This window comes from Melospiza georgiana, chromosome 29 (genome assembly GCF_028018845.1).
Source record: "Melospiza georgiana isolate bMelGeo1 chromosome 29, bMelGeo1.pri, whole genome shotgun sequence".
NCBI classification, from domain to species: domain Eukaryota; kingdom Metazoa; phylum Chordata; class Aves; order Passeriformes; family Passerellidae; genus Melospiza; species Melospiza georgiana.
In genome coordinates this window covers 1,939,024-1,950,601 of record NC_080458.1, presented here as the reverse complement: position 1 = coordinate 1,950,601, position 11,578 = coordinate 1,939,024, and the positions used below count along the sequence as shown (strand labels likewise).

The 11,578-nt window shown below is 51.0% G+C and overlaps 1 pseudogene; it reads right to left on the bottom strand.

The window, feature by feature from the left end:
- Window positions 1-2,831: 2,831 nt before the first annotated feature.
- Window positions 2,832-8,032, bottom strand: LOC131094374 (cell division cycle protein 20 homolog; annotated as a pseudogene).
- Between the last annotated feature and the right edge of the window lie 3,546 nt (window positions 8,033-11,578).

Here is an 11,578-nt window from a genome sequence, read left to right as displayed (position 1 = left end):
TGTGTCAGAAGAGCAAGGAGTGCATTTTCTTGTTTGTGAGATACAAAGCTGTGTTTTGTGTCAGGTACAAACAGGTGACGTGTGTATTTGTGAATGCAAAACGTGTGGACCCCGACAATGGGAGAGCTGTGAATTCTAATAATAACTGAGGAGAATAAAGCATGGAAAAAGGCCTTTGAACCTATCTTTTGTTTGCAATTAACCCTAGTTGATTTAGGAGTATTGGAATTAAGGTGTTAAAGATGTTGCATTTTGCTTGCATTTAATCCATAAGGAGCTCTGCAATAATAACCTTTTGAAGTATAATTTTAGAATATTACTTGTATCCTTGAAACTGTAGCTTTGGAATATATATAAAGGAAATATTCTTATCTCAGACCTTATTGAAGCAGAGAAAAACAGCTTGAGAACATCACCTCAAGGGTTTATGGTTTTGACCAAAGGGAAGCTGGATATCACTGTTATGAGATTTAGAGTCTCTGCAATTAAAAGGTGGACCCACATCTGGAGAGCTGGACCTCACCAGATGGGATTTGTCTTTCTTCTTTTGGAAACTGGACTGTCACCATCTGGGGATACTCCTTTGAGATACATCCTGAGAAATTAAAATCACAATAGTGTATAGAATTGTGATGTAATAATTTCGAATAAGAATTGCTGATGAGTAAAAGATTGGAAATAGAAACTGCTGAAAAAAACTGATGGGTACTCCTATAAATACCTGTAACCCTCAATTATCAGTGTGCAGTTGGAGGGAAAACTTTCCCCACTGTACCCAGCGCTGTATTGCCCATATTTACCATATTAAATAATAAATTGATTGCTGCTTGAATATTGGCCTAGTCAAGCTTCTTATTCACAACACTGTTAGCTGTGCTCTTCTATGGGCTGGCCATGGCACTTGGTAATTAATATGCTGTCATGCTGTGAACTGAATTCACACCTTACAGGGCTGTGTTTACTGGGCCTGCTGGATCAGTGCCCACTTCCTTCCTCTGCTCCTCCTCGCTCCAGGACTGTGAGAGACCAGCATGGGGTCAAAGACCCTGCAGTATCATTACCCTCTGGTAATGCTCAGAGGTCCTCTAAGGGCTATGTAATGCACAGCATCTGGGTGCGGGGCCTGTGCTAAGGAGAAAGAAAGAGTCTGTGAGAAAGCTGAGCTGCTCTTACATGGGACTGAAAAAATGACAGGAACTTTTTGGCATATAAAGCTTTCCTTCCAGGTCAGGGACCAGGGAAGGCCTAATCAGCTGTGGCCCTACAGGGCAAGTCTGTGCTAACTCCCAGCACCAAGTGCAGGGCTGTGGGGCAGGGCTCCTACAACAACAGCACAGCTCTGTGGAAGAGCCCAGCCTTTCATCTGGGTTCCTGCCTGCTTCCCCTTTAGAGACAGCTGTGGCCCTAGGATTTGTGTCTGAGGGAGAGCTCCTTCCTTGGACCTCCTAATCTTTCCCAAGTGGCCAAATGGGGATGCACCAGCAGCACTGCTGGGAAGGTGCTGGCTCAGTGGCTGTTTTTTGAGACTGTGCCCCCCATATCACCTTTATGTGTGTGTGTGTGTGTGGGTGCTCTGGTGGGTGTGGTTACACACTCACTGGCCTTGGCAGAGCACAAGTCGGAACCTTTGAAGGTTCCAGCTGCTGTAAGGCTCAGGAGGCAGAGCTGGTGCTAGGCACAGTGTGGTACTGTGCTGAGGGAAAGGTGAAAATAGTTAATAATCCACCCTCGGCTAATCACTGAGGACCGATGGGAGGCACAGGCTTGGTGGAGCTGCTTTGTACAGGCCAAGGTGCTTATCAGCTGTGCAGTGTCCCCAGCAGCCCCTGGCAATGCTGGTGCAGCTGAAGGACAGGCTTGATGGGTCTGGTGCAGCCCCACAGCCTCAGACACTGCAGCTCCACTGTGCAAAGCATCATGGCTGAGCTGGTTGTTGGTCAGGTGAGGGCTCAAATATATTTCCTGCAACTTGCTCCAGCACAGTTCAGCCTGGAAAAAAGGCATTTTTCCAAGTGTAGGGGAGTCAAGCTCCAATAAATGTCAGCTGAGCCCTGGTGCTTGCTCCCCTGCATGAAGCCTCAGTGAGGCACCAGGGCCTCCTGTCAGCAGGAGGGGAAGGGAGATCAGAGTTGTTGGAAGAATACGTGACTGAAGGCTGAGCACAGGGTTGGTGGTGCTTTGCGTGGCTCTTGCATGACACCCAGGCTGGCTGTGGCTGTGTAAGCCAACCTTTTGTTTTGCATCAGGCTTTATGCCAGAGCCAGCCCCTTTCCAGCCTTTGGGGTGATTACAGCTGTTGCTCTATATTTCCCTCCCTCCTTTTTTTTCCAACAGCTATTCTACTCCAGCACCACAGGCAGGCAGTGATGGCTGCCTGTAGCTAACAAGACAAACTGAGATCTGCCTGCAGAGCCATAGGAAGGTGTCCCTGGGCTTGTGAGACAGGCCAAGACAACACAAACTGAGGCCACAGCCATGCTGTGCTTTCAGTTGAGCCTGTGGTGGAGCTGCTGTGCTTGTAGTCAGCATCTAGATGGGGCAGGTGACATATCTCTCTTAGCTGGGACAGAAACAGAAGTACAGCCCTTGCACAGCATCCTTCTGCTAGGCTGTGCTAAGCTCAGGGGCCTCTAAACTGGCCCTTAAGACCTAGGTCTCCACTCCTTGCCCAGATCCCCAGCCTCAGGGAGAAAGACTTTGGTTTAGGAGCCATGGCTTTTTCTTCCATCAGACTCCATTAAGAAAAAGTCAAGTTAAGCAGTTCATTAACATTTAAAATACTGCACAGTGTGTAAACCAAATATCCCCCTCCCCACAACAATCCCATGCTCTCAGCGGACGCTCTGGTGAAGAATACTGCTTTTGGCACTGTTTGCCTTCTCCTTCTTCTTCTTTATGGGATCCATCTCAAAACAGCGGCAGATCTGCAGTGTTTCATCAGCAGCTGCTGAGGCCACTGCTGTACCATTAGGGCTCATGGTCAGGTTGAAGATTCTATCAGTATGACCTGAGGAGGAGAAGGAATGTGCAGTCAGGGCTGAGCTGATCAGCACATGCACATTTACTCCTGTATGTTCCCATGAGCCCTGCCAGCTTGCATAGCTGTCTCCCCAGTGGCTGTGGCAGCATGATTTCAGACCCCAAGCACACATTTGGATCAATGGTATCTCTTCCACAGCCCTGTGGGCATGCTTTACTCCTAGCAGCATGGCCCCGGATACTGTCCTGTATCAGTGATGCTGCAGGCTCCAACCAAGGAGTGCATCTGTCTTCAACCTCTGACAGCCCCCACCCAGGCCCTGTCCACCTACCTTGCAGCTCTGCAACCTTGGTCATTGTTGGATACTTCCATATGACCAGCTGATTCTGTGCAAAGCCATGGCCTGAAATGAGCTCCTTGTAGTTTGTTGACCATAGGATAGAAGTCACCTGCAAAGAGGCAGTAACACAGGTGAGACAAGGTGCTTGTGCTGATGCTCACCACTCGGAGGCAAGCATTGTCCCCCTCCTTCCCTGTGCCTCTGGGCCTGAGGAGCCAGCAGCTCTGTGTAGGTGTGCTGCCAGAAGGTGTTTGTCTCCAAGACGATGTTCATCTCTCACCTGGGAAAGGGTATCAACAGCACTGAGGCAGGCGCCAGAACACACGTTCCAGATGCGGATATGTCTGTCTCTAGTGCCACCTCCAGTGGCTGGAACATTCATCTGCCATGGGCACCATGCCACAGCCTGAGAGAGGAGAGTTCATTTTAAAACATACAAGAGACAACCTGCACCCAGCCAGTGCTGCATACCTGCTTTGCACACACTTATCTGCCCGTGGCAGCTCTGTGCTCACCTTGACAGCACCCTGGTGCTGAGTGAAGGTCTGTACAGGAGCAAAGTCGCCACCCCCACCTTGGGTGCATGGCCAGACGTTCGCCAGATTGTCATTGCCACCACTGGCCAGGTAGCGGCCATCCAGAGACCATCTGAGTCCGCACACCTCGTGTGTGTGGCCAGAAAGGGCGGCCACGTGATGCTCAGCCACTCGGACATCGTGGTGATGGATGTGCCCAGTCCGTGCACCACTGCAGAGAGAAGAGAAGGCTTGCAGGGTCAGGCTGCACATTTTCACCCAAATCCATTTTTGTTGTTGCAAGACTGCTATACCTGCCACTGGGTTTCAACCAGTGTTACCAGCAACACAGGTCTGTTGGTGTGAGTGAAACACCCACACAAGCTCTTTACAACTTCAGCACAAATTGCAAGACAGGAAAGAGGCCTTCTCCTCACAGCCCCAACAGATAAGGCTGAGTAAGAATCCCAAGCCAGGACAAACTTCTCTCTGCCATCCGTAACCCATGCCAAACATAGATTGATGGATAGGAGTTTGCAACAACTGGAAACTGCCCTTGACCCACTGCTTTACCTGGAGAGGATGTAGCTGTTCCAGCTGAGGGTTCCCACACAGGCACAATGGCTGGTCATGGTTTGGAGATGTTTCTGCTGCTCAATGTCCCATAGCTGGAGAGGCAAAGCAAAAAGTTCTTCAGAAGAAACCCAATCCTGTTTCTATGCCCTAGGAACCTCACTGCACAGGCTCTGGCATTCAGCTTTCTCAGTAAGGAAACAGAGAAAGTGTGTATCTCATGACTATAGCACAGAAGGTAACGCTGCTTATCAGAAAACCCCCAAACCAAACCCTGCCTTGCACACTGGGCAGTTCCACCCCACACCAGGGAAGACAAGTCAGGTGCATGGCATCCTTCCTCTGCCAGCCAAGGTTTTGTCCCCAGTTCTGTCAATCCCTTGAAAACACCTCTAGTTTTACTCTTGCATTCACCTGAACCTCAGCACTACTTGTGCCAACAACAAGGTAGTCTCCATCTTTAATCCATGACACAGAGGAAATGTAAACATCTGGATGCTCCATCTGCAGCAGGGGGATAATCTCCCTACTAGTGTGATTCCACAGATAAACAGTGTCATCCAGAAGCACTGCCAGGAAGTTCTGGGTGCTCCAGTCTATGAGAGTCAGATCTACACTTTGAAAGAGCAATGCAGGTCACACCATGCTTGGCTAGAGAGCCCTGCCCTTCACCCGTGCTGCTGCAGCAGGTGTGAGTGCACATGTGCACACACACACGTACAGGTGAGGGGGAGCCTTCTGAGTGTCACTATGCCCAGCTGCTGGGGCCAGGTACCCTGCTCCAAGGCACCTACACAGTGCCCTAGACCACTGTCCCTGTAAGGCCACACAGGGACACTCCAGAAGTGGTCTGTGCTAGCCTGGGTACACAAAATAATACAGACAGCCCAGTTACACTGTCCTAGGAACAGCAATCCAGTGCAAAATGTTCTGGATGCCCAGCACTCAACCCCATAGCCTACTTACAGTAGTCGTTGAACATCTCTGGTGCATCCAAGACCCGTTCTGGCTTTAAGGGAATATATCTGCTATTCTTCCTGCTGAATCCAGGTGCCATTTTCTGACTGTAGAGCACTTTCAGGTTATTCTGATAGTCTGTGTGCAGGGGAACAGGTTTGTTAACCTGAGTTAGTTTCCTCCCAGCTGAGTGCTGCTCACCCACCTAGGAATCCCTTGGAGTGAAAATGAAGTCGTAAGAGAAACACTCACAAGCCTGCAGTGCACTAAAATCACTGGCAGTATGAACTGCTGAACAGGGGTGAGCTACAATTTCCTCATTCATGGAAACAAATTTAACAAACACTTGGGTTTTTGAATCCCATTATATTTAGTTGCAGTTTAAGCTAGAAAGTGCAGAGAGTTTGGTGCTCTTACAGACTTCATGAATGTTTGGAACCTGCAGTACAGGTGACTGTCACTGACATCTTTTCATAAAAATCCTTTCTTTAGGATTTTTCTCCCTTCTGAGAAGCTGTGGCCTCAGCAACAAAATGTAAACAATGGTTATCTGCTGCTGTGGAATGCAACAGGTGGATGCGTGATTGGTCTCGGGTGAATGTTTGGATTTACTGACCACTCACAGCAGAGCTGGGTCTCACCCTCTGCTGAGACACAGCCCTTTGTTTATTCATTCTTTTTCTATTCTTAGCTTAGCTAGCTTCTGAGAACTTTCCTTCTATTTCTTTTAGTATAGTAACAATGTAATATATATCATAAAATAATAAATCAAGCCTTCTGAACATGAGGTCAAGATTCTCGTCTCTCTCTTCACCCTGAAGACCCTTGCAAGCCCTGTAATAGGTGACCAACTGGCAGTCATAGCAACTCTCCTAAATAAATTCACTATAACTGTTACGCCCTCCCTCGACCTCAGGAACCTTAAGAAAGGAGACTCCAGCCTGTACAGCTCTCAGAAACCAGTTGATTTCTCCTGTGACCACACACAGAGCCTCTGTGTTGCTGTTCCCCTGACCTGATCTCTGCTGCTGATTCAGCTCACACAGACTCCTGTATCATACCTTCTGGAGCATTCTCTAATTTTCCACTGAGGTGGAGGATCTTTGCCTCTTCTACATCAAAACCATTCAGATGCACTGCCCAGGCTTTCTGTTGCTCCTACAGAGACAAATCACCCTCAGTGCAATGCATTTAAAACAATTCCCACACTGCAATTTAAACAGACACCTAAGTCCCTTTCTCTTAGAATCTGAAGATGTTTGACTGTGCTGCAAGGGTCAGTCACACAGAGGCAGGTCAAAGCAATTTTTCCTCAGACTTTCATATATTGTCCTGCTCACATTTTCACACAATGGCAAATTCAGTGTTATTGCCAGTGGGAAAAGCCACAGCCACAAAGTGACCAAATGCTTCATAAACAGATTTCAGAACATAGTGTAAAACATTCCAGAAGTGTTCCCTGTGGAGACATTGTCCTAGAATAGCTACTACCAGCAGTTTCACTCTGCATGGGCTCACAGCTTTGTGTTTTTGTTGCCTGCTACATTTTAACCCCTCATTAGTCAAAAGCTAAATTTTGCTTCCAGAAGCAGCATAGGTTTAGAGTGCATGGCAGTCTCTACAGCTTCAATCGCATCCTGGGCTCCTGAAGCCCAGAGCTGCAAGTAGTGATGGCTGGGACTTGTCAGTCCCGTGTGCCCACTTGATAGAACCTATTGTTCACTGCTCTGTAAAGGGGCAGGAAGGAGTAGCGGTTGTTTAAGTAATTGTAACCTAGCAACATGCTCACCTTCTTGGTAGGGGAATCCTCAGCAGGGTCATTCTTTTTGCTTAGGAGGAAATTTGCCATCTCCATCTGCATAGTGCTGCGGTTGGGAATGTAGCAATCCCCCCCAGCCTTTTTGGGGGTGCTTTGAATTTTGGATCAAGATTTATGTGCATTCACATATGAAAATATTGTCTTACAGCTATTTAACAGCCTGTATTAGAGCTTTCACGGGAGTAAACCCAACACTCTTCCACATCACACCCACCACACAAGTAGGACTCTGAGGTCTCATGCCACCCAGTCACAACTAACTTATATTTTCCTCCCTGCCACCAAGTTGGTTAGGGACTGTGTGCACTTGGGTCTAGTGCAACAATTCCAGAGTCCAGAGATAAGGGGAAGATACAGAAATGCTCACAGGATGTAAAGCTGTCAGCTGACAGTCCCGCCCACACTCATCCTAGCATACAGCTGTGCCAGCAAGGCTCAGCTGGGTGAACAGCAGCTGGCCAGCCCCAGTGCTCAGAGCTCTGCCCCTCATGCTGGCAAGGAGGTGGGTGGCTGTCAGGAGCACAGCCCACCTCCTCCTGCCTGAGCAGCAGCCAGTAGGACAGCGTGGCAGGGAGCCCAGAGCCCTGTGGCTACGGACAAGCAGCCTGGGCGAGGCTCCTGCACTCAATCTCTGCTGCTGGTGGCCGGCGCTCACCGGCTGTCGTGGACGGTGTCTTGCTGGAGCTGTGGGAGCGATTGGCCGGCTTCATGGGCGACACGCTGACGGGACTGGGCCCGGGGCCGCTCTCCTTGGCCTTGCGCTGCCATCGCGCAGGCGGCGCGTTCGGGATCAGTGTGTCCAGCTTCAGCAGCCCATGCAGGTCTGCCTCCAACAGGAACTGCGCCATGGTCCTGCAGGCAGGCGGGGTTAGCCGTGCCCACCGGCCGGGCTGAGCCTACTCCGACAGCCCCGCCAGCCTCCCCACCACCGGACCATGCAAGCGCTCCGGCCACTCATCCCCACCAACGCACACCCCCACTCTCCCCAGCCACTCCTCGGGACACTCCATCAGTCGATACGCCCTCCCTCTGCTCCTCGTGGGTCCTTGACCAGCCGGCACCTCTTCCGGCCGCTCTTTGGGGTTCTCTCGGATAAGCGACATTCTCCCTTCCCCTGCCTTTCAAGGGCAATCTCGTCCCTGCTCTTTCTCTTCCCCACCGTGCTTTGCCTCTGCCCGGTGCCCCAGGGGCTGCTCTTGTCCAGGCAGCCTCAGTGGGAACCAGCACTGGCTGCAGCCCCAAGGGGTCCCCCAGGACAAGGCCCAGCAATTAGGAGGCCAATGAAAGCTCTGGGCAGCAGCAGAACCCTCAGCAGAGTTCTTTGGACAATCATGGACTGGCCACACCTACACTGCAGCCTCACTGGGAATGTTTCCTATGTACAGTAGACTTTCAAAAGAAGCTGTTTGAGGGAAAGGTGACCTAAACACTCACTGTCTTCTCTTCAAGTAAGTCCAAATTCGGACAGAGCATAAGATGAAGATCAGCTCCAAAACAAGCAGGCCTGCTGGGAACCCCAGCCAGAAGCCTGTTCCCTGACAGAAACCCCTTCCAAGGCCCTTCTAAGCATCAGGAACATGTACTGTGGTTCCAGCTGCACCTGTGGGAGCAATGGGGAATGTCCGCCCATGCTGTGCTGCACTGCTGAGCTGGCAGCACGGTGGATGCGGGCAGGACGTTCTCCATTTCCCCCAGAGCTGGGGCCTGCAGGCACCTTGCCGCCCCTTGGCACAGGCTGTGCCACCCAACAAAGCCCAGCAGGCCGGGAGGAGAGCCCGGGGCCAGCAGCAAGCTGAGAGAAGGCCCTGCTCTAGAACTGAGGGAGTTCCACCAGAAGCAAACAAAGATTGTAAGTTGAAGAGATGCCCACTGTGCTCAAAGTTTGTCTGAGAAAACTAAGACGTGACCTTGTCAAAAATCCCAGGAAATATCTGGGAAAAGGTTTTATGTTTGTTGGTTGTGACTAGGTACAAAGCTCCTGCAGGAAAAGAGCCTCTGCAGCAGGCTGGCTGGCTGAAGGGGTCTTACTTCTTTCTAGAATAAAGATTACCACTCAAATGCAATTTTATTTTTTATTGTATAAGGGGAAAATATTTTCCAGAACTCTACAACCAGTTTCAAAAATACAGATGTGTTGAGGAAAAAGGAATTAAACATATGGGAATTTCTCTCTACAAGAGATATTTCTAAATATTTCTAAAAATGAAAAGTGAAGACAAAATAAGGTCATTTTTTTGGATTCTAAAGCTACTTAGAAAAACCTTTAACTACTATAGGAATTGGGAAGAAATATTTGGAGGTGTCTCTCTACAGAAAACGATTTTGAAATATTTCTACAAATTTCTAATATTTAAAAGTGAAAAATTAAGAAAATGGGGTTGCTTTTTCTCAGGAGCCCCATGCTGCTGCCTGACCCCTGGGCTCCCCCAGCCCTGGGGACCCCGCCTCTGGTCACAGCAGCCCCTGCCTGGCTCCTGCCTGCCCACACCGTGGGCATCCACGGCTGCTCCTGGCCATGGAGCTCAGGCAGTGCTGCTGCCGGCCGGGCTTTGCTGCTGGTGCCACCCAAACACTGGGATGACGGCACATTCCCTTTAGTGCAACAAAAGAAAGGGCCATCACCTGGCCTGGCAGAGAGCAGGGTTAACTTCAGTGTTGTTTAGATGGCAGGGCCAGGGGGCTCGGGGCAGAGGAAGGGACATGTTGGGCTCAGGAGAGGCTGGATGGTGCTGGGCTGCTCCTGGGGTCTATAGAACTAGTCGGGAAGGAACACAGGAGGATCAAAAAAGAAATGAAAGTAGCTTGGGGATATACATGGGAAGAGGAGTTGGCAGTGGGATCTCCAGGAGAATAGGAGATTTCCTTGTCGATGGCTGTTCTGGAGTCTTCTTCTCAGAACTCTTGACAGGGCTACCCAGGCCCTTCTAACTGCAGGAGGAGCTGCTCCTGCTGTTTGGGTGTGAGGTGCAGCCACCATCTTACAACCCTTGTGCAGTGGTGGAACTGTGGAAAGAGGAGGTGGCTGAGGCCCCAACTGCTGGTGGCACACAGGGAACCTCCTGCACAGACAGGCCCAGAGCTGGCAAGGCTCCCCAGCATGCCTGGAGCTGCTGGCTCAGCTTGGCCCAGCTGCACAGCTGTCCCTCAAGGCCCCAGCGAGCAGGGCACGGCTCTGGGCAGGCTCCCTGGCCAGGAACGGGCCCAAGAGTGCCTCTGCCTTTCAAGGGCAATCTCGTCCCTGCTCTTTCTCCTCCCCACCGTGCTTTCCTCTGCCCTGTGCCCCTGGGGCTGCTCTTGGCCAGGAAGCCTCAGGGGGAGCCAGCACTGGCTGCAGCCCCAGCGGGCCCCCCAGGACAAGGCCCAGCAATTAGGAGGCCAATGAAAGCTCTGGGCAGCAGCAGAACCCTCAGCAGAGTTCTTTGGACAATCATGGACTGGCCACACCTACACTGCAGCCTCACTGGGAATGTTTTCTGTCTGAAGTACAATTTCAAAAGAAGCTGTTTGAGGGAAAGGTGAACTAAACACTCACCCTTTTCTCTTCCAGCAAGTCCATATTTGGACACAGCATAAGATGAAGATCAGCTCCAAAACAAGCCGGCCTGCCAGTAACCCTAGCCAGAAGCCTGTTCCCTGATAGAAACCCCTTCCAAAGCCCTTCTGGGCATCAGGAACATGTGCTGTGGTTCCAGCTGCACCTGTGGGAGCAATGGGGAATGTCCGCCCATGCTGTGCAGCACTGCTGAGCTGGCAGCACGGTGGATTCGGGCAGGACCTTCTCCGTTTCCCCCAGAGCTTGGGCCTGCAGGCACCTTGCTGCCCTTGGCTCAGGCTGTGCTACCCAACAAAGCCCAGCAGGCCGGGAGGAGAGCCCGGGGGCAGCGCAGCTTCTTGGGCACAAGTCCCCTTTCCCCGGGGCTGTGAACAAGCTTCAAAGGCGCCTCCAGCTTTGGCTGCTGCTGGGCCATGCAAGGGCAGGCCCTAGTGGAAGAGCTGCAGCCACCCAGCCCTGCCAAGGGCTGAGCCCTGCTGAGCCTGGCACAGCAATTACCTTCTGAGCCTGTGCCCGTGCCTGTATTTGCCTTGGCCTTCCTTCCTGCAGCAGGGGCTGCCAATGGGCCTCTGCTTCTTTGGGGAAACACCTCCTTCTGTCCTGCCTTTTGGCCTATCACTTGAGAAACAAAAAGTACACCTTAAAAGACGGAACTGTTCTCCATTGCTTCGATGGCATGTTCAGGACGTCATGCTTATGCATAATCTGGTAAAATCAACAAATCATCTAGGCTTTTTCCGCTGGGCCAGGGCCCAACCTCCTCCAAACAGTGCTGAGCAGAAGTTGTGAGGTGATCGTGCAGGGCGAGGGCACACACGGCCATGGCTCTCTCCTGGCACCT